The sequence below is a fragment of the Etheostoma cragini genome, chromosome 5, assembly GCF_013103735.1.
Source record: "Etheostoma cragini isolate CJK2018 chromosome 5, CSU_Ecrag_1.0, whole genome shotgun sequence".
Lineage (NCBI taxonomy): Eukaryota > Metazoa > Chordata > Actinopteri > Perciformes > Percidae > Etheostoma > Etheostoma cragini.
The window spans coordinates 1321160-1344739 of record NC_048411.1 but is presented as its reverse complement, the minus strand read 5'-3'; the positions used below and the strand labels follow the sequence as shown (position 1 = coordinate 1344739).

Here is a 23580-nt window from a genome sequence, read left to right as displayed (position 1 = left end):
TTTTATTTAAGGATCCGGCCCCCAAGGAGACTGTCTGGAAAATTCTGGCCCTCTGACAAATATTGTTGATGACCCCTGTCCTACGGTATAGAGCTGAATTGGAACCATCCTGATTAATTATTTGATTTTATTATCAGTAATGTATTATGGCAAACAGACCCTGGATTTGTCGTAAATTATCCAAGCTCGTCTTTGCAGACGTCTTGTGAGACAGCCATGGCTGCCATTCACCGCCTCTTAAAGAGTCTTTTGGACCGTTTCACAGTTTTCAGTTTGTTTGGAGGATGCTACGCTTATAGATCTGCCTCTGGGCTGGTAACATTCAAATAAATGGGTGGGCTGTGTTTTTTTTCACACCTGGCTAAAGTTGGTCTGTATGTGGCTTTATGGCTAAAGAGACAACCCCAGAACCAGGATCCTCTGGTGCAAATTGGGGTGATGTCTCCGGGTTTCGGGGGACTTAACTTGCACGTGTTTTGCCTTTGCTCAAAGAGCAGTCACTCAATTTTGAGACAAAGACCCCCTAACCTCGAGGTCAGTCCGGTTGTAACTGTCAGTTAAATTCCACAAAGACATACAAGCAGCTGTGTGTAAAGTGGGAGTACTGGTGGTGGGACCTCCCACCCGTCCCAGAAGCCTCTTTCTCCTACCTGCTGCTGGGTCGTCATATTTTCCACTGTGGGTTGAAGCAACAGACCATCCAGGCTCAATAGAGCCTCCATTCATTCATTGAACCGAGTGAGGGGGAGGCTGCGCCCACTAACGGCTGCTGTTCTCTTCTCCTCGTCAGTAGGTGTGGATGTAAAAAGTTTCTGACTCGTGAACTGTTTGTCTTATTCATGGCTCAGGAGAGACCGGCGCTAGTTAGACTTCAGACTCCAGGGAGGGTATGTGGAATGAAAAAGAAAGCCAGCATTGTTGCGTGGAGAGAGACCTGTTTCGCTCTGTCTGAGGTTGTGTTTTTAATGAGATCCTGCGTTCACACACTGTACGTGTGTTTGCTGTAACTCCTTCCTGCCAGTTAGTCTGCAATGCACTGGTGAGCGAGGTGTTGCTCTACTGATATTCAAACGAGCCAATCTCACACTGCTGACCCAAAATGCATCAGCATGGGAACCACAATGTGCTTTTCCTGATCAGATTCCTGCTGTTACAAATTGCCGTCATGCATATGTGATTTTGGCCCAGCACCCTTTGCCCGCCTCTCACTTTATGATTAATGGTTCAGGGATAAGATGAGTGCCTGTGGCTGACAGTGGGACAATTAATACTCCACTCTGCTGCTTTTTTCTACACACAGAATGAGACTGACACCCCCTCCCCTTCCACCACCACACCCCCTCAGCGACTGTCAGAAAACTGCTGAACACAACACAACAATACAGGGCCAGTAAACAGAAGAACTAATCCTCTAATTAAATTTTCTTTGGCTGGAAAGTGGGAACATTAAGTTATTTCAACTGTGTTTATTTAACAGTGCAGCCAGTTAGTGGAAGGAGATCAATAGAATTTCTGTTTCATAGGCCCACAATCACATGACATTTCTCTTCTCTTCGCAGAGAGGGACCTGTGAGGAGCCAGTAGCCCCCCCCCCCCCCCCCCCCCCCCCCCCCCCCCCCCCCCCCCCCCCCCCCCCCCCCCCCCCCCCAACACACCATCACCAGCTCTCCTAGCCAAGTAGTGACTTCACAGTGTGTCTCTTATGTCTGGCTGTTTGCCACTGTCACAAATTGAATAAGAATTGAATCCCTTTTTCATTTTTATTTTCGCACATTGCAGAGGCAATTATTACAGATTTCCATATTTTTCACAATGTTACTAAAACAATAGTTAAACACATCTGACATGGAGCCAAAAGCTCACTTCCCTTTCTTTTGCTTTAAGGAATCTCTTTTGCTGATTCAATCTCTTTAAGTCTAATGGAAAATGATTCCATGCTCTGCGAGGAGGGAGGTGCTTCAAGTCAGATAAAGTGTTTGGCTTTTACTGAATCATTTTAAGGCAGTGAGTAGGGATGAAAATGTAACCTCATGGTTCTAGGGACCAACGTAATCACGGTTGTTGGTATTATCGTGGTATTTTTAAAAGTGTGTTCAACGCCTTTAGCAGCAACTTCTTTCCTGCACCTTCTGCAGACAGGATGACTATCATCAAGCAACTGTCCTTCGCCATTCTTATAATAACCAAAATATGCCCATGCTTAGACTTAGTCCTCTTAGATGGCTGATGAATGTCCTGAGTACCGTCATCTCCTCCTTCAGCCATGATTTGCACTTCAAGAAATCCATGTTGGAGGCTACACAGTGCCCCAGCATTTTAAAAGAAAACGGTCATTGTAACATCCCTAGCAGTGAGTTTATACTCTCACCGAGAGCAAACTACAGTGAGTGTTCATTGTTCAGCACCCATCTGTCAAGAATGCCACACTTTAACAACTAGAAGTTGAAGGGGAGGGTTGTGATTTCAAGTGATAGATTGTGCCACAAATAGCTCGCTGACAAGAGGAGGAGCTTTAAATAAGATGATATTGAGACACTCTTTGCTTTCTATGAAGTAGGGAGCAAAGCAAGCTAAAGTCATGGCCGGGTTACTGCAGGAAAGAGAGAGCTATTAAAGTCTTTATTAACTGCGGAGCACAGAGAGGGCAAAGTAGAACATTTTTATTCACTGAAGAAAACCCAACCCTTTGACCGACCTTATGGCTGCCAAGACCAGGGGAGTAAGTGAAAGTTTAGGCAAAGGCAAATATTTCTTTGGAAGGAGGATCAGATGCCCTCTACATCCTGTTGCATCAAACTTGGTCGTGAACTCTACTCTACTCTGTAAATTCAAAGAGAGAAGACCGCTTCACTCATATTTGTTGTTCATACTCATTGGTGGGAAACCTTTGATTTCCTAAATAAATGCTTTAACCCAAATGTCCCATTTGCTGCAGGTCATTGCTTCACGTCAGAGATTTAGCCTGCTGATGGAGTGTCCCGGGACATACTGGTGTCAGGCTTGATGTAGTAGTCACAATGAGCGAGCTGTTCAGTCTGAGCCCTGGTGGGCAGAGCACCATGGATGTGCCTCATTATTCGCTGATTATGATATGATATATGCAAAAGTGCAGTACTCACATGTCATGTTGATACAAACTGGAGCAGAGCAAAGTGTTGTCCATGCAGCCTGGTCAGATGTGACAAACTAAGACAAGACGTGAATTCATGGGTAGCACAGATCCAGAAATACCGGATAATGGATTCCAGAATAGACTCTAGCTCATTTGTTTATTGTTTTACTGTTACTGGATTTTCACTGAATGTTGACTCGGTAAACTTGGATTTAATTGTCAATTGACAGTGTATTGTTTGATTTTATAAAATGTCTGCGCAGGACCAAAATCCATCTATAATTATGCCAAGGTACACTTGTTTGTTGTGTGCAGAGTTTATACTACTTCATAAATAATGTGTGAAAGGATCAACAGTATCCACTTTAAATATTAATTTTTTACTCATGGTTTTGTCCGTCTTGATTCCCATATGGTATTGCTTGTTTCTGCTGTTACCAGACAGACATTTGAAAATTAAATAATCTACACGTTAATATCTGATTGCACAGCTAATCATTTAATATTTTTTCATGAATCGAAAATTTCCCTGAAAATGCTAGTGCCATTCACCAAAGCTTTCCACTGAGCTGTTTGGACTCTGACAGAGGACGTTTGATATGAGTTGAGGGTGAAACACAGCTGAAAAGCTATGATGCCGTCCTCCATTTTGGACTCTCTGGCTGCGCCCATTGCTTCTAAAATCAGCATTGTCAAGAAACAAGTCGAACGTTTTAAATGCTTTCCTGACAAGGATGTTGGTACAATGTATGTGTTTCTGTCTTTTGAAACTGACACACATTATCTCCCGCGGTCATCAAAAGCCCCAATACTGTATGAGCCATGTGTGTGTCTGTCTGTGTGAGGTATATCAAAGGGTCACTCAGTACATGCACGGTTTGTTCCTCACCCTCAGGTGGGAGAAGTCTCACCACACCTGCTGATACCCAATGACAGTATGTCCACTCTTTTATATGGCCACCTGTTTCCAGTCCGCCTGGCTGGCTGTCTCTCTGTCATCTCTCAGTGGATGTTTGCAGGGCTTTTGTGTTTCGGAGATTCAGAACCAGCACAAAGAATGGGCACAAAGTGCTGAGTGTGTCTCTGCCAAGCAACGAAGAGTGCAGCGCCACACTCCTTCCTCGCTGATGAGATCCAGTTATTTGGATGTCAGAGTCCCAGGAATGTTCGGATGGGTTTGGTTTTAATAGGTCCCAACTTTCCCTCCCAGATGGTTCTATAAAACTCTTCAAAAAATGATTTTATCAACTGCACTTCATAGAGCCATGAGTGCCTACAGCCTCACTCTGGCTTAGCCAACAGTGTAGTCATGCTTTTTAATGGATTATATAATACGTTAGCTCCTATGTGCCTTGTGTTGAATACGTATCATGTATAACCACAGATACTAACAAGCTTTAATTTTTGCAAATTTGAAATGCATTTATTTTTCAGTTATGTCTTTAGCCACGCCAGCAGTGGTCCACTACCTTGGTCCAGACTCAAAAAGTATTTGGTGGATTGTTGTGAAATTGTGAACAACCATTCACGTTTCCCCCAAGATGAATAGGGACAACTTTGTTGATCTAATGCAATTGAAAAGTCAAACGTTTCATTTGCATAATACCTGGGTTAATTTCCCATCAGTGTTAGTGTTTAGTGCTACTTTGCTTTTGTTCGCATGCTAACAGACTAAGATGGTGAACAAACAACCTAGTGCTAAATGTCTACATGTTGCACTGTTACAATGAATGTGTTGACCTGACGGGCCAGATGGTTTGTTACACAGAAGAAGAAACAGTTTTTTTAAGCCAACAGCGGCCGTGACACACACCTAAGTACCTGGGGTGGCAGTAGCTTAGTGTGTAGGGGGTTGGGTTGGGAACCGGAGGTTCAGGTCCCTGTATGGTGGTGGACTGGTAGTTGGAGAGGTGCCAGTTCACCTCCTGGGCATTGCCAAGGTGCTCTTGAGCAAGCCACCGAACCCCCAGCTGCTCAGAGTGCCTTTCCATTGGCAGCCCACCCCCCACTATGACATCTCTCCATTCAGTACATGTACAGGTACTGAGCATGTGTGTGTAGTTCAGGCCTGTGTGTAACAACAACAGAGTGTAAATTATGATTTCCAGCTGCCGTGCCAGCTAATGCTGCTAGCATTTAGCTCAAACCATCCCTGTGCTTAAGTACAGTATCACATATGTCACATCACACATGATTTAATTTCTTTGTTTCAATGGAAACCTTTAGTGACCCATGATGCTTTTTTCATAGTTTTTTTTTCTGAAGTGAATAAAAATAAAGGTTAAGAATAAATCACTAAAAAACGTTTGTGGGAGACAATAAAGACTTGTGATTTTTTGGCATAATATGTTAAATCATATTAAATATATATGATAACATTTAGTAATAACAGCCTTGCGGCAGCGACATGCATCAGTGATGAATTATTATCTCGTGTTTGTATGTGTTTTTTATGTGAATGTGTATATGTTTGTTGCCTGTTCTGAACCAAATCGCCCCTCGGGGACATTAAAGACATTTCAATTCAATTCAGTACAAAACCCACATTGCCAACCAAAGTCATCACTACTACTCAGTTTTTTCATGGCGAACTCATCAGGTCAAGCCACAGAAAGGAAACAAGGCTTTTAAGAAAGCCAAGACCACTGTCCCACACTCAGGCGCCCCTGGCCTTTTCCTTCTTTATGTATGTTGCTGAGCCGCTGCAGCCCATGCATGTCACATTGTGTCTGCAATAAAAGCCAAGACTGCACAAGCTGGACAAAATTAATATTTTAAAGGTCGTGATTGTGCTTGTGTGAATAGCTGGCTGTCCATACCAGCCCCAGGGGCCTGTCAACCTTATTCCCCCTTTAACAACATAACACATTTGGACTACTACAATAGAATTTATGTTTGCTTGCTCCCTGGCTCCTCTACCCACTTACAGCGATAGGAGTGGAGGGATTACTCTTTCTGCATTTTTAAAGGCAGAATCCAGACCCCACTGGTTGTTAGAAGAAAATTATTTTCCCTACAGCTTTTAAACAGTGCCCCGAGCCAATCTGTCAGCAAGATAGGGGAAACTTTGTGGGATTGAAAATTGGTTTCTGGCCCGAAGGAGAAATTATAATTAGCCGAGCTCAAACTCAGCTGCTTTCATGAGAGCTTTGGTTTGCCAAACTGTTCTTTTGATAATGATCCTGTACTCGCAGGATGCCATCAATCCATCTTGTGGCTGCTGTCAAAGCCAGACTTGCACCACATTGTCCCGTCACTCAGTGTCCACCAGGTGTTGCTCTGCCTGGCGGGCCTCACAGCTATTCAAGGTCTTGAGTTCAAAGAAAACAAAGGAGAGGCTAAAGTAAATCTTGTCACCTCCTTTCTTTCCTTCCACTACCTCCTCCTCCTCCTCTGATTCAAACCCGCTTCCGTCATCTAGGTTGCCCTAGCACTCTGTGTGAACTTTCCTAAGATGTTTATTCAGTCTGGGATCAAGGCAATCTTCCCTCTTTGCTGCCCTGATTATTAATCACTCAACATATTCCGATTACTGACATGGGAGGGACACTCTGCCACCAAGCTGCTTGTTAATAAATATTGGCTCCTAGATGCTCTGTCCTCAAGTTTCAAATCCGGACCTATTTCCATGCTGCATATTCTCATTTTAAGCGTGTACGGTTATGTTTCTTGTACTGCTTATGTAGATTTCTGTCCTTGAATCATGTAGCAGTGTATTGGTTAATATTGGAAACGTTTTACTGACTGGACACAGACATTTTTTCAAATAAATTGAATGAGAAGTGCCAATTCACCATTGTATTTGAAAGGAGCATGCTCTGTCAAACACCTCGGCACTCTCTCTCAGGGGAAGGGTGGTGAAAGCTTCGGTTTCTTAAGTGGTTTCCCTCATGCACATTTCCACAGCTCATTCAGGACTCCATCCTTTTGTTTCTCTGCCTATGATTCAGGAAGTAAAAATAAGGGGGGGGGGACATACTGTACACCAAAGAGAAAAAGAAGGAAGAGGAATTCCAATGGGGGGATTGGAGAGGATTTGATCCTTTAAATAGAAGCACCTGTTCATCTGGGATTAGTTGGAAGCAGAGCTCTATTTTGGTTGTGTGGGGATGTTTGCTCACGTCATGGATCCTAATGGCTGCCTGGGTGTAAAGCAGATTCCTGGTGCTCTCATTTGGAGTTGTGTTGCGTGAGAACTAGCTAACTGGGTTTACACCAGGATATGCTGGTGGAGAACCCTGGACCCTTGCTGATCACTGGCTAACAGCAGAACTACGGGTACAGCATGCATAATCTGGATGAATTAAGGTTAAATTAAGAGATGTGACTGGCCTTCCAGAGGCTCCAGAGAAGTGCTGTGATGATGAGGCAGGTTGAAAAAAGCTAGCAAGGATTTGGTTAGTGCAGATCATGAATAAAAACAGGTGATAATGAGGTCAAATGCTTTGTAAACACCGGTATGAGCAGAAATGTGCTTAAAGTCCCAGTAAGTATAAGCAGATTAGCTCCAGGTGTGACAGTTACAGTCGACACATGGAACACATATTCATTTTAAAGCGCACATATTTTGCTCATTTTCCGGTTCATATTTGTATTTTGAGGCTGGACCAGAATAGGTTTACATGGTTTCATTTTCAAAAAACACTATTAGCCACTAGTAGCTCGGTAAGATCCATCAGCTAGATAAGTCTTTTTCCAGCTTTGGTCAGTCCAGGGCAGGATTAGCTGGGAGACTTCTTCTAGACCAGGGACACTTGTGGAATCCCTCACAACAGGGACAGGATTAGTTCTTTTGGAGATTATGGTCAACTAGTGGCTGTTGGAGCAGTGTTAAGCCATATTGAAGGAGCTAGCATGCTACAATTAGCCACCTCGTCAGCTGTGCAGATGTTGAACAGCTTACCCGGAGACTGAAGACAGAGGACATTCAGAAACCGGACCTCACTCAAAACAGCATGGAGAGTTTTCTCCAAGTTTGCATGCATTTTTTTCATAATATGGGAACTTTGGACTTTTACAGTTGATTTTGTCGGCTGAAAGCTAGTGGCCACCATCACTCTAGCTCTGACATTTTACAGAATTATTCGTATTTGCTTTCTTGCTGAGAGTTTGATGAGATGATCTATACCACTCACATATCGGTACAGTAAATATTAAGCTACAGCCATTAGCCAGTTAGCTTTTCTTAGCATATAGACTGCCCAGAGGTAGGAAAATCCTCCTACCTTCAGCTAAGCTCACTATTAAAATTGTCGTATCTCATTTAATCAATTTGGTTTAGTTCAGTACAAAAATTTAATCTAAAAATAATAATTTTCTGCTTTTAAGAGGGTCATTTGCTTGACTATTTCTTGGCCCAGAACCAGTTGCTCAGTTACCAGCAGTTGCTAAGTTACCAGTGCAAACTTCAGGAAATTACGTAGGTTAAATATTTACCACACAGACAGGAGAGTGGTATTGATCTTATCATCTAATGATCAGCAAGAGAGGGAATAAGCGCGGCTCCAAAATGTCCAACTATTCCTTTAAGCCAATGAAGTTTCATTGTTTTCTTCTTCTAAGGTTTTGCTTTGTGGTGAATTTGGGTCTCAACCTTTCACCCATGGTGGATTCCTTAACTCGGCTTATCAAGGCCTCCTTCCTTTTGGCCGAATAAGGATTTTTTTCTCAGTATTATTGGGAAGAGATGACAGCATGTGGAAAACCCCCAAATCCACAGGCTTCAGGAAAGTTCTTTAGAGACCTGATAAAAGGATGCACATGTGCACTCACCCACGCAGCTCGGCAGTTCTTCCATGTGGCCACAGGGATGCATTTGGATTCACGACACGTACAGTACATTCAGTATGTGGACACTTGACTACCACGGGATATAGCTTGAGCGAGGTGTCCTCAATGCGTTTTGGGTGCACTCACACCTGCATTTAGAGTATAAAAACCTTCAACCTGAATTTGTACACACTATATGGTCTAAAGGCAAACGAGTCAAATACTTCTAAAACTTATCACAATGGATTTTTGGCTGTTTATTCAAATATCCAACTCTAATTATTTTCAGAATATTAGCTGACCCCTCCCAGCCTACTCAAGGGGATTTCTTTGGCTGGCTTTAACAGACTAAATCACAGATGACTCTGCTCTACCTATAATTGGGTCAGCATGTGTATTTATAGACAGAATCTGTCTTTTCAAACCCATTAAACACAACGCAGAGCTAGTAACACTAAATGGCCTGAATAGTGCTCTGTGTAAACTATTAGTTTCTTTCATTAGCGTCCTGCAAAAAACGACCACTTGGATCATCACCCAGAATAAAATGCATGAGTTGAGTTGGTGTTACTCTGCATAGCGCTGGACTTTCAAATAAATCTTCATGCTTCTCATCTTCTGCAGGGCTGTGCTCTGAGTAACAGTTCCGTGAAGGAACAAAATACATTTATCTTAATAAAGGTCATTAGTCTTTATTCCTACATGATGTCAACTCGCTACTCCCCATTATTACGTTGAGCCTTTCAGCAAATAATATGTCCAGGAATCGCTTAACAATTCAGTAATGAAATCCCAACCTCTTAATGTGAATATGTTGTTGTTGTAAAAGCCCAGTGGAGAAGCCCTCGAGAGTCCTCCTTATTGAATCAGTGGTGACCTGACATCAGCGTTTATCCCTGCATATGGCTCCAGCTAGGCTCCCGCTGCCCTGACTCTACAGCTCTTGTCTGCTGCGGTGGCAGGGGGAAAGGCCTCAACAGCCCCCTAAGCAGATAAGACCTTACATATTGCTCCACAATTTCATTAAGAATCACAATTTGCAGGGCTGTCAGCGTCATGATACACTCCCCGGTGCAGCCGGAGCAGATGGCGCGACCTGAGCGTCAAGGGAGAGGAATCCAGTAGAATCCCCTTAATAAGGGAAGTAGGCCAGCAGCAGGCGCTTTAGTTGGTTTAGATAAGTTACCTCCTGCCTTTTCACATGATATTCTTAAGATCCTTTGGCATGTGAGTCAAGCAAGATTGAACTGTAAATGCAGGCTACGCTTTTCCATTTTCTTGGGGAGAATTGCTGTAGTTTCTATCAGCAATAGTTTAGTTCACACCCAATCAACCAGCACTGCTTAGATATATGGATAAATCCGAAGCTTGTCAGGCCAACTAGGCATATTTATGGTTACTGCTGATAACTATGATTAGACAGCCATCGCAAACAGTCAATTATTTTGTACTAGGGCCCGTTCACCGGTGCTTGCAGCTTTCATTTGTCTATTTTTATCAGAAGTTAGCCAGAATGTAGCAGATCTCATTCTGGACCAGGCATTTTGACCCTCCATCCTTAAACTGCACCCTCCCAATATCCAAAACTTACCCATGGAATGATCTCCTGCTTTCCCTTGGTGTTGCATGCCTCCTATGTGCTCCCATTTACATAACCTAAGTGCACATTTTTAGCCCAAGCTCTTAACTATCCCTGTTATGTTTCCGTCGGTTTTTAAACGCTTCTTTGGAAAGATTGAGTGCTCATTTGAGTCTGCATCACAAGAGGAGCTCTTACTTATTTTGGGATGGTGGAGCCAGGACGCTGTAACTGTCCCTGTGAGCGTTTAAAGGTCCCATGACATGGTGCTCTTTGGATGATTTTTAATAGACATTAGTGGTCCCCTAATACTGTATCTGAAGTCAGAGCAGGACACCCGGGGCTCAGTTTACACCGATTACTATTTCTATTCACTAGGGGGTCATAGGCAGGCTGGGGGAACTCATATTAATGTTGCAAAACCTCATAAAGTAACATTTTCATGCCATAGGACCTTTGATGTCAGAGACCTGTATTTACATCTGTCCATTGGCAGCAAGTTTGCCAACTAAGCAAGGCTCACAGGGCAGTGGCGTGTGAATTGGCACTTGATGTGAAAGAACATATTGAAGTTCTCAAAAAAAAAAAAAAAACACTGCTGTGATATCAATTATGCAACCGTTGAGTGTTAGCAAATGTGCCCAGTCATGTGTGCGCCGTCATGCTGTTCTGTGCTGTGACTTGAGCTAGAGAGCTTGCATTGAAGACAAACCAACCACGTTTATTGACCCACCCACCTTCTGTCTGTCCCTCCCTTTGTCCCCAAGTTCTCAGAGAACACTGATGGGATTCTGCCGATTGCTGCCAGCCTCTGTAGCTAAAAGGAACCATTGTCTTGACTTGTTGCAGCTCAGTAAATCAATAGGACTCTTTGTTTCCCTCGGCAGCATGTAGGACGTGGAGCCCCTGCCCGGCCCGGCCTGCTGAGCATGGAATCGGCAGATCCTATTTGTGTGTCTTCTGTGCTTTTAGAAAGGTTGCAAAGTACAAGTAGATGGTCTTATTTCATGCTGAACCCTGCAGCTATCCACACAGAGAAGGAGCAGGCAACTATGATATCATAGAGCTGCCTATCAGACATTTCCCATCCCGCTTTTCCCTCTCTCTCTCTCTCTTCGAGCTCCCGTGAACAAGTATGTGCAAGCATGCTCTTTCATACTTTATATTTGGTTTGTGTATTTCTGCACATTCATCTGTGTGTGGGTGAGTGCATAGTCTCCCTCCAGCCCCTCAGCTGATCTAGATCACCTCCCTTGCTGGATAAAAAACCCACATTTGACAATATACAATTAAGATTCCTGCAGATGTGAAGGGGCCACTGATGAGTTCCTTTAGTAGAGAGAGAGAGGACAGAGAGTGGGAGGCGTAGAGACAGAGATGAATGAGGAGAAAGAAAGGGTTGGAAGAGGAGGAGGAGGAGGAAATGGAAGGGGTGAGCTCTTGAGGGAGGTTTAGTGAAAGCACCTGCCGCAGCTCCCGGGCTCATGATGGATGAAGAGGAACAACTGAGAGACGGATGAAGGGAGGGGGATGGAGCAGATTTAAGCTTGAAGTGAAGGACATTTTGTCCTCCTGCTAATTCCACACGTCTGTTTAGCACATATATCAATGCAGTGTAGACACAAAGACATGATGGGGATGGGGTTAATTCATGTTCAATTTCATTAATTCAAATTCAAATTCAGGAAGAAGATTCTTATGAAAGGTCCCAGGCTCCCAGCTTAAATCCAAAGATGCTCAAATTCAATTCAACACTTCTGTTTAAAGCTCTGAAGCTCTGTTATGACTCAATTTACATTTTCAGTGGAGGGAATTTAAAGCGCCCATATTCTGCTAATTTTCAGGTTCATAATTGTATTTCAAGGTTGGACCAGAATAGGTTTAAATGGTTTCATTTTCAAAAAACACCATGTCTGTTGTACTGCACATTGCTGCAGATCCTGTTTTCACCCTGTGTGTTTAGGTCTCTGTTTTAGCTCCAGAGTGAGACATCTTACTTGTTTTAGCTCTAGAGTGAGACATCTCACTTCTGTACTATCAAAAAGGCTTCCCATTGAAATATATTACCACAAAATTTCTAATCAACACACAAAAATAATGACATTAACGTGACCTGTAAACGAAACAATAGATTCAATAACGTGATCATTTCTCTCAACTACCATTCGACCTGGCTGGATCAGCCCATCAACCCCCATAAAACCAAAGGCATTTTGCCATCTGTTTATACCATGAGCTCACAGTTCACATTACAAAATCCATTAATGTTCACAATGCTAAAACTAACACCTTCACAATAAAATACACATATGCACTCCTATGCTAATGCTAACCATAGCTATTTTCCACCTACAATGGTAGACATCAGATCAAGACCCACAGGGAGGCACATCTGGACATCAGTGGTGGGAGAGTGGCTCTGGTCCCAGCCCTAGTCTGTCATAATACATCCAGATGTGTGGGCTGTTGTGGAGGCTAGGCTATTATGGAGCCCACCACCGTACCACAGAAACCTCCCTTTGAGTCCGTGGCCATGCACTGCACATGGAAGACATGCACCATATTGTAAATGGGAAAAAATATCGTCTCCTACACTTTGAAATTCCTGTGGGGCAGCAGTGTTTCACCTAGGTCCCTGAACAAAGGCTTCTTGTGCTGAGTACAAACTTTCTCTGTAGTTGGGAGAGACCACCTAAGAAAGCTTATTTTATTCAAACCAGTCACACATGTTTAAGCATTCAAGACGCACGTAGAGACAATTTCAGAGCGTTTTTAAGCACTGTAGGAAATAATATAAGTAACCAAAGTAAAAGAGATGTCCCTTTTGAGTTTAAATTTTAATAACACATTTGTAATATCCAGCAAATTGTTTGTCAGTATTGCGCAGCAACGCTGCCGTCGGCCTTCCTCACAGTGCGCCGTGGTATTATGTGCCAAATAGATATTCAGTCTGACTGTGGGTTCAATCTCTTTCCACATCTGTCAGCGGCTACATTGTATTGGAAAGTACAATATTATGAGCTGCATATGGACAATCACTTAGGATTAAAGAATTTTGTATTCCAACTGTGAATATCCCATAATATTGTCTTTAGGGAAAGTCCAATAATTGCTTTTTACCATGATGGCAAATCTGTTACAGGGGAACAGAAGGCCAAATCCCATTCTCCAATCCAGCCGTGTGTGTGTGTGTGTGTGTGTGTGTGTGTGTGTGTGTGTGTGTGTGTGTGTGTGTGTGTGTGTGTGTGTGTGTGTGTGTGTGTGTGTGTGTGTGTGTGTGTGTGTGTGTGTGTGTGTGTGTGTGTGTGTGTGTGTGTGTGTGTGTGTGTGTGTGTGTGTGTGTGTGTGTGTGTGTGTAACAGGTGAATTTAAAAGGGCATGTTAATGATATTATCTAGGTTTACCGCAAGGCTGGACTTGACTGATAATTAACTACTCACACTGCCAGGGAAGTTGAAAATATCTTCTCCAGTATTCATTAATAATGCTGAGTGAGGTGAGCCCGGTTACAAAATAGTTGGTTCATAATCTCTTTGGCTTAAACACTTGTTGTACTGGAGACATGATGAGACAACAACAGATGCCAGGATGTGTTCTGTCCATACAATGCCACTAAACTGTCTGATTTGTTGAGCATGAGAAATGAGGCTAAATGCCAGTGCTGCTTTTATTCCGACGGCTCCGCTGGCTTCAGGGTTAGGTCCGATTGTGTCTGTCTGGCGGGACCTCAGTAACCTCTGGGTTCTGGGCAAGGCCCTGCTCTAGCTGCTGAGGGTCACTGTCACGTATGGTGGAACAGAACACCAAATAACATCAACCAAATCTCAGAGGTACAGAGTAGGCTAGCTATGAAAGCGAGACTACAGTATGTAACTTTTGAGATAACGTACAACCCGTTGTTCTTTTACCAATGCAAATTAAACACAAACTCAGGATTCATTAGTAATACAAATGATCTGTGCCCAATTAAATAATGCACATAACAGTAGCAGAAAAACACCCATGAATAGGTTTTGTTTCTTTTCACTCCATAGGATTTTATCACACTTTTATAACAATTTCCGGCAGTTGTTGCATCATAAGTTACACGGGCCTCTCCAAAATGATTCCCAAACCCCTCTCCGTCTTCTGGTGTCTGACTCAAAGTTTGGGCTGTAAAGGAGGAGGAATATGTGTAGACATCCCCCCCTTTGTTTTATTACCAGTCGAGTCTTGTGCCATCCATCTCTGCCAACCTCGGTACCAGCCACAGCGCGCGTGTGCGTGTGTGTGTGTGTGTGTGTGTGTACATTAAACTGATTGATGAACAGTTCATTAGGCTGATGGGCTCTGCAGGGGCAGACAAGCAGCGGATTTAAACCACAACCAGAATTTGCTGTGGCTTGACACCGGCTGCATCAGCAGCGTAGCATGACGATGCAGCCTTTGTGAAAGATTTTTGCAATTGTCTCAATGTGAAAATACATTATAAGTATTATTATTAGTTATAAAAGTAGCTGAGTTTTTTTATTAGTGACTGTCATTGTGCTCCACATTGTATGGGTTTAGTTGTGGGATTAAGTGGATTAGCGGACCCAGCATGTTTGAGTGGTAAAACCAGCCCAGTTTGATCAGTGTTATATTGGTAAAGGTCGGTGAGTGTTGTGGAGTGAACAGGAAATAATCTCCAGGACCAGAAGGCAGAAAGCTGATCCCCAGTGGATGCCAACACTGCCCACAGATAAACAAGACTTTACATACAGTAGCACTGTGTGTGTGTGTGTGTGTGTGTGTGTGTGTGTGTGTGTGTGTGTTTTTGTGTGTGTGTGTTTAATCTTACTGTAATGTAGTTCCTATCAAAGTGTTAATATGTATTACCTCAGACCAGTTCTCATCAGCTCCAGTATTGACATCAGGTTTATCAGTCAAACCTTAGTCTCACGTTGCCAGACCTTCCTCCACAGCGCTGCGGAGGACAGTCTGGCAAAGCCCCACAGCATTCTGGGATGGGAGGAAAATGTGCTCTGGTCTATTGGCATATCTTTTAACCAATCACAATGGTCTTGGGCTGTGCATGTGTATGTTTCCAGGTTATTAACAATGTACATATGATGATGATGTAATATGATATGAATGATATGAATATAAGATATATTAGATATGTAAACATTCTTCACATGACGCCTCTGTAAGTGCAACATGTGTACGTGATGAGTGAAAGGAAAAAAACCTAAATAGCGAACAGACTAAAGAAGACAGACATCAACTGACTAAAGAAGACAGACACAACAGACTAAAGAAGACAGACACAACAGACCAAGGAGACAGACACAAACAGAGTAAAGGAGACAGACACAACAGACTGAAGGAGACAGACACAACAGACCAAGGAGACAGACACCAACAGACTGAAAGAGACAGACACAACAGACCAAGGAGACAGACACCAACAGAGTAAAGGAGACAGACACAACAGACCAAGGAGACAGACACCAACAGAGTAAAGGAGACAGACACAACAGACCAAGGAGACAGACACCAACAGACTGAAGGAGACAGACACAACAGATGTTTTGAACTTTGGTTCGAGTAAAGCTGTAAACTTTTCGAAGTCATTCGACTCACACGGTTGTGTAGACATCCCAGTATTTATCCACATATTAAATTTTATCAAATCACTGCAGAAGTTATCTGAAGACACTTAACAGATAGAGTTGGTCTAGACCACACTATTTGATTTTGTATACTGTATACATAATTCACAGAGACTCTAAGAGGAAGCTTTAGATGCCACAGTGGTAAGGAAAAACCTCCTTTTAACAGGGAGAAACCTCAGGCAGACCCTGGCTCTTGGTGGGCGGCCATCTGCCTCGACCCCCCGTCCAAACTATTCCATTGTGTCTGCTGGAGACTGAGCGGATTGCTCGGTTCTCTGCAGAGCACCTTGTGTGTGTGTGTGTTTGTGTGCATGTCCAGTCCCAGCTCCAACACGGCTTCCTGCAGGAAGTGAGAAGAGAATTGGACTGACCTCACTGGTGTGGATGGAGGCCGTCTGCAGATGGCACTTGCAGATAAATAGCCATAACAGTTATAATTGTGTTGAGAGAGTGGGGTTGGCTTAGATAGTGAAGGGTCATTGTGCATTAAGGCATGGGCTTAAAGGTCAACAACTAGTCTCCATTACTTAAAACTCATTGTGTTTTATTTGACATGTACATTCTGCCTGTGTGAATCTGTGTGTGTTTGTGTCCCTCCGTCTAGTTATCTGTCTGCTGTATTTTTGGAGAACCTCCTTGGGGTTCAGTGCGGCTCCTCTTATCTCTCATTTCCTAAAAACTGCTGAGTATTGTGCTGGCAGGGGGGGGTTTGGCATCGTGCTGGGGCTCAGAAGTGCACCAACTTGTTCCCGTCAGATAAACGAGTTGGTTAAGAAACAGGGACTTGAAACATTAATTGAGTCTTCTTATTGTTAGATGTGCTTATTTCTTAGAGAGTATAAGCTCATTCTTACAGTAGTTTTGTAATATGAACTCAATGCCCCTTACTAGCTTTAACTGGAAACCTATGTGAGTGAGTGGAGAACTGTCATGGAGGTGGTTCACTACGGTTTGTCAAACCAAGTCTGTCAAACTAAGACCGGTCCATGCTTGATTACTGTATTTTGTTGTTGTACCCCTGGTTTTAACAGCATTTTAAACTGTGGAATGTTGTAGAAAAATCCAAAATCAATTACAGTCCCTGGGATCTGTGTATTTACTCTTTGCAATGTACAGCCACCCAACTTTTTCACTTTGACTTTGGTAAACTTTGACATACATATTTGGTCTTGATAGGGCTGAAAAGAGAGCTCCAGAGTCTATTATCTGAAACTGTGTAAATGGATTGTCCCATTGATTCACTATCTTGGCAACTGACAGTTAACAAGCTAGCTAGCTGGGAGAGTTGGAGACATAGACTGACTATATATTGATAATATTTACCGTCTATGGTTGGAGACTACAAAGAGCTACCACGTTCCTGGCTCAGGGTAGTTGGCAAACTATCCCAACGAGTAGTCCCTACATTTGGTAATGTAGGGACTACTCGTTGGGATTTTGGCGTGCATTATCAATGTTGAAAGAACTCTAATAAATGTAATGTTAAGTTTAATGGATTCTTGAGTTCCGGACTTGAATACAACTCATTGTCTTTGTTGCATTGACACTAATGTCCAGCAACAACCAATTACCTGAAAACAGGCCGCTGCAGCAGACTGGAAGACTCTTTGAGTCATAACTCTTGAAGCTGTTGACAGTGGCCACACATGCAGGTCGCAGTGCTCGGTGCTTAGATAAAGAGTGGCTGGGAATGTGACACAGGGCAATGCATTGCTTTCACTCCGTACACACCAACCTGGCAACGGAGTGAGCAGCCCCAATGGTTGTTTGAAGCAAGGGGCATCCACGTTAGCTGAATCCACCCACTCATCCCCCTACAGAAGCCCATATCCAGATTGGGTTTCATACAGAGGCATATTTTAACCTGGCAGAGCTAAACATCCAAACCGGTAGCAGTTGCAATGGCAGAGCTGAGCGTCCTTGTTACTGTGGTCTGAACACCCAAAGATATTTACTGTATCAGTTAAGTGCCTCAGTGTCTTTGGCCCCATAAACCCAGTTTACTCCAACTGACCCATGGCACTGTTTGGTTTCCAGTTTCCCACAGGGAGCCTGAAAGATTGGTAGCACATGCGTCATTCCCCCCTTGGGGAGATTACACTACACACCAGCCTGTACAGCACACTGTGTTTGTGAATGCATGCACATGGGTGTGTGTGTGTGTTGTGCCAGTTTATAGACACATGTCAGTGCAAACTGTTCAGAAAATGTGGTTGACATTTGTTTCATTGGATTATTAGAACAGACGCTGTTGATTTGTTGCATTCAGTGGAGTGTGAGAAGAACATTTTGTGTGTGTGTGTGTGTGTGTGTGTGTGTGTGTGTGTGTGTGTGATTTGTCCTTTTGTGGATTCCTTATGGGGGCAACATTATCAAAACGTGTGTGTTTCTTTTAATACTTTAAACACAGTGTGAAGGAGGACAGTGGAAAGAAATGTAAGCCACTGTTCTTGAGACACACACACACACACACACACAAACACACACACAAATGGAAATACTTGTTTGTGAGACCAAGTGAGATCTGTGTTTTCAAAAAGTGACATCTGCTCCAACAAAATGCCTACCCCCCCCCCCCCCCCCCCCCCCCCCCCCCCCCCCCCCCCACATTAAAAGGCCCCTCTACAGGGAATATGAACTGAAATCAGATTATTATTGTCATTGAAAGATGGCACTGTAACACACTGCCAGTGTTGCAAAAAACCTTGAGGATCTCCCTCAGGTTCAGTTGGATGACTATCCCTAACGCATTTTTGAAATTCAATTTTAGATTTGCAATGAATTTCTGTAACAGAAAAGCATATTACGTGTCAGCTGTGGAATGAAATATGATCTTGTACGGGGGAAGGCAGTAATAGTATCAGTACTTACTGGGCTTATTTATACTGTGGTGAGCCGGTTAAACTACAGTTGTTGCTGAGGGAAATAGAAACGATTTTCTTCACAGGATAGATTTCCTGTTTTCCTCTTTCTACAGACCATGAAAAATGGGATTAGGAATATGTAAAGTAGAAAAGGGCAGCGTGTGGGGGCAAAGCATTTTATTTCATTTCAAATGGCCCCCTAATGCAATTATGAATATGCAAATTACACTGAGCTATGAGCTGAAATGTAGATGGAATACAGTCTACCCTGCAGCTGCACCGGTTCCTCCTTTGCTCTGTTGTCTTACATTGAAGTCAACAGTTCCTCAAGGCTGTCGTAAAAACAGCCCAAGGGCGATTTTATTTTTTTCTTCAAGCTCTTAAATTTGTAGTAATATGCAAGTCTGTTCATGCATAATAAACATTTTTAAAAGCTTAAAGCCCACCTTCTAGTTTGACACTAGAATGTATCTGCTGAATGGAGAAAGGTCACCTTAAATCCAAAATTAAGACGTGCGCACAAACATGATTTTGTGACATCACTAGTTTGAAAGCCAGTCAAGGTCTAGTATGAAACTTGTACTAGTATGAAGTGTGTTGTGGTACTTATGAGGGCCATAACTGTATTTTTTCTGACATTATGTAGACTAAAGACTAAACTTAAATGAGACCTACACTTTACATGTGAATATACAACTCAACCTAAGTATTTTGTTACTGTGCTGTTAGTGGGCAAAAACAAGAGAAAATACCCTTCCGTGATGAATTTCATGATGCCCCATTCAGTCTGTGGAGCTCTGCCTCAAACCGCTCTGCTCCAGCCAACATCACCGTCACCTGCGCTGACAACAGGCCCGCTCGTGTGGTGTTTGTGTGTTTGTGTGCGAGTGTGTGTGTGGAATGCGGAGTGTGTGAATGCAGAGCCTCAGCGATGTGTTTGCTGTGAGAGATTGGCAGGTCCTGCGGGAGTTAGCTGTAAGAGTTGCAGCCATTCATGGATCCTACGAGGAATGAAATTAGGTTTGACAGAATGTGAAGAGTCGGGGGGAATCTGCAAACAATTAACCTCGGCAGTGTTTCTGGGGGGCGGGGCTGGTGAGATAAATGTGAAAAGATTTCTTAACAATGGATACGGATCAGAACTGAAACCTAACAATCGAACCCTCACCGAGCTGCATTTCCTTATGGAATACAATTCCAATTTTTAAAAACATAATGAAAATTGTGAATGAATGTTCATACGCAACAGATTCAGGATCCCTGGAAATCAGCGGGCGGTCTGAAGCAGAACAGGCGTACCATGTGTGTCCCACGGGGTTCAGTGTTAATGAACTAATCAATGACATGTTGTTCTCACCATATGCCGAACACATTACTGTAAGTGGTCCCGGTGACCCTGCAGCATCATGCTATAGATGTCACTCATGCTCACAGACAGCTCTGTCTGATAAGCTTTACTGATAATACGTGATGGATTCATCCCTATAGGAAACATATTAAAGGCACACTGAGTAGAATTTTTGAGAATGGTTGAGAGCGATTTTTTTTGTATACGATACGTATACAAAAAAAATCGCTCTCAACCATTTCTCACAGAACTATGTGACAGGGTCTACATGTATTTTGTTATCTTTCTGTGTTTTGGACATTTCTGGCCGTCAAGGGTATCAAAAGGGTTGCCAATGAATTATCTTTCAATTAATTAATTGACTATTTGTGTCAGCTGTGTGTTTGTGTGTGTGTGTGTGTGTGTGTGTAAGTTGTATGTTTTGTGTGAAAACTCTTTATTTGTAAAGGCTCTAGTAACTAATATAATAAATATTGTAGTGAAGTATAAAATGCAATATGGAGGAGAAGTCAAAAGTGACCCTAAAAGAAAAGACTTCAAGTATCTCAAAATTGTACTTAAGTACAGTACTTGAGTAAATGTACTTAGTTACATTCTACCACTGTGTAGATGGGATTGATTGCAACCTTATTTAAAGCTGTAACCGTGCCAGCGGACCAACCACTTTAGAAAGCTTTAAGCTCATTAGACACCAAATTACTTTACAAAGGCCGCAGAGTGGTTTCCTCCCTCTATAGGTTGGGGCAGTGGGATTAGAGGGCTCATTTCGAAGTGCAGATCCAGACCCACATCTGTTTCATCGACAAACTCAAACCTGGGTTTTTTTTAGGGTGGCAGATAAGGATTTATGTCCAGGCTTTTTTGGGATAGACAGCTGTGTTATCATGAAAGAAAGCCTGGTGTTTTCTCTAATCTTAATACCCAACCAGAGACACCCCCACCGCTGCTGTGGCTGAGAAGGCCATCGGACAGCCATAGGCTCAGTCTGTTTAGAGGAGGCTGGATGGACGCTGTGGCCGTCTGCCTGGGTGTAATATATGATTTCATTATGTCTCCGGGGTGGATATCAGATGCAGCAGCGTTGTAATCCACAGATGAGATGAGGCCTGCGAGAGTCGAAAGATGAGCAGCAAAGTGCAGCTTTACAACTTGGAGCGAGTTCCAGCTGCAGTTGAGATGAAACTAATCCCAGTTTGTGATGGTTGCAGCTGAAGGAATTCATCAGGAATATTTAAAAAACAAACTGATTTCTACTGGACGCAACTTGGGTGGAAATTAAAGCTGCTTATTTTGTATTATTTTTATTTTTTGCCCATTGTAACCAGCTATAAACACATCATCGACATATTATCACATCCTAAAGTTGTTATGGTGAATTTGCTAGCAAAGAGTCATGTTTCAGTTAGTCTATACGACGTTCCACTTCCGTTAATAATAATGGAACAATATAACACAAATTAAACACCTGACAATTTACTGCATCATTCATTGTAATATTCTAGCAATTGTTTATGACTGCACTGAGAATTCTGCAGTCATGCTTTAACTGAGAACATTGTATTGTAGTTGCAGTTAATGCCTTTAAACGGGGAGAACTGCAGATTGAGTCAAAACTCATTTCCACTGGAAGGATGCAGATGTTTGAAGAACAAAAGTGAAAGGTGTGCCCTTAGTGTTAGTGAGGAGACAGCGTGGTACTCTGGCGGCCTGAGGAGCAAGCTGGGGATTAATCCTCTCTAATCCTTTGTTGTCCCTTGCTCTGTTCCTTATTTCAGCCAGGAGATGAAATGGGATTTCTATCTATTTTACTCCTCAGCATGAATAGTGTCTTTACACTTCTGTCGTGACAGTGTGCTGGGTGTGAGCAGGTGCTTTTTATCTGGAGTTTGAAATGCTGATTGGCTGCAGGGTGCCCGCTCTGTAACCTCTCCATGCAGCTCCTTTTTGAGGTATTTTAAGTACCACAGAGAACTCAGGCCTTTCTTCAACTTTGGCCAGCTAGGATTCAACCACACTCATTACATTACTGCATTATTGGCAGCAAAAACCCATTCAGCTTTATAAACTTGATCCTAAGGCTTTTTATTTTGACAAGATGGAGGCTTTTCTGCACCAGTTGTAGTATCATGGTTACACAAGCAAGTAAAATGGCTTGTAAACTGTGCTGATAAGCCATCTGTGGTTATTTGTTACTCCTACTCAATTAACTAGTGTCTGTGTCCTTAATCAGGCTTTTTCTGTCACGTTTTCCTCCCACGCTGTCTGCTCCCAGAATCCTAAAATGGTTGCTGTTAACCGCACTCCATTTTTTTTTTCCTTCTCGTTGGATCGACGGTATCACACTGTGGGCAAAAACACATGATCCTTAGACAGGGGAGTAAATTGGGATTTTGTAAGACTGCGGAGCTGCACGCTTGTGGTTTCCTTTGATCAATGCTTTAGGCATTTGTACTTTGTCTGCTTTCTGCAAAGCTATGATAACCGAGCACAGTACAACTCACTACAGTCCTCTGCGTGAGTGGAAATTCACTGACAGGTTCTTTGAGGTTGTTATCTTGCAAAAGTAATGTGAAAATAAATGAACACAATCTATGAAAAACCACTGAAAACTGTAGTCAGAGAAAAATGACACAACTTAAATGACCAAACTAAGATTGAGACTCAGACGTCTTTTTCAGTTTGATATGTAGTGTGGCTGACCGTGTGTGTTCATAATGAGAAGGACATCACAAACGGCTGTGATTTCCTGTTGATTGTCTATTGATCATAAATTGCATCTCTAATGAGTATATAAAATGTTTGTAATACAGTGTAATTACAGTTGAATAAAGACAACTAGATTTTTCCCCAGCATTGTTCTGCTGTGGTGGAGTGATATCTTGGAAGAATGACTCAAGCACACGTTAGGCCACATAGAGCTGGGGACTAGTGCAGACTGGTTATGTGAGAGGCCACCACGTCCCCGTTAACGTTTCTCTATTCTGTCAGTGGCTGCCTCCACGTCACGGCTCTGAATAATTCAACAAAGCAAAAGAGGACTGGAGCTATGGATTAAAGATGATATCAGGGCACGGGAGCCAGGAGATTGCCTTTTTGACGTCAGAATAATCTCTAGAGGCGTGCTTGAATGGTTTGTATCTATGAAGTGGCCGTGGGTGTGTCAGTCATCATTATGTCCAGAAAGAGAGCTGGGAACGCGAGTGAAAGCGAGGGTCTCTCTTTGAAACACCTTCTCCCACTCTTGCAACTTTATAGATTCATAAATTCTCTCT

At 42.9% G+C, this 23580-nt stretch overlaps 1 protein-coding gene across 2 annotated transcripts in view; it reads left to right on the top strand.

Moving 5' to 3' along the window:
- Window positions 1-23580, top strand: part of zdhhc8b (zinc finger DHHC-type palmitoyltransferase 8b) — an 83523-nt gene that overhangs the window by 26168 nt on the left and 33775 nt on the right. The window lies entirely within an intron of this gene.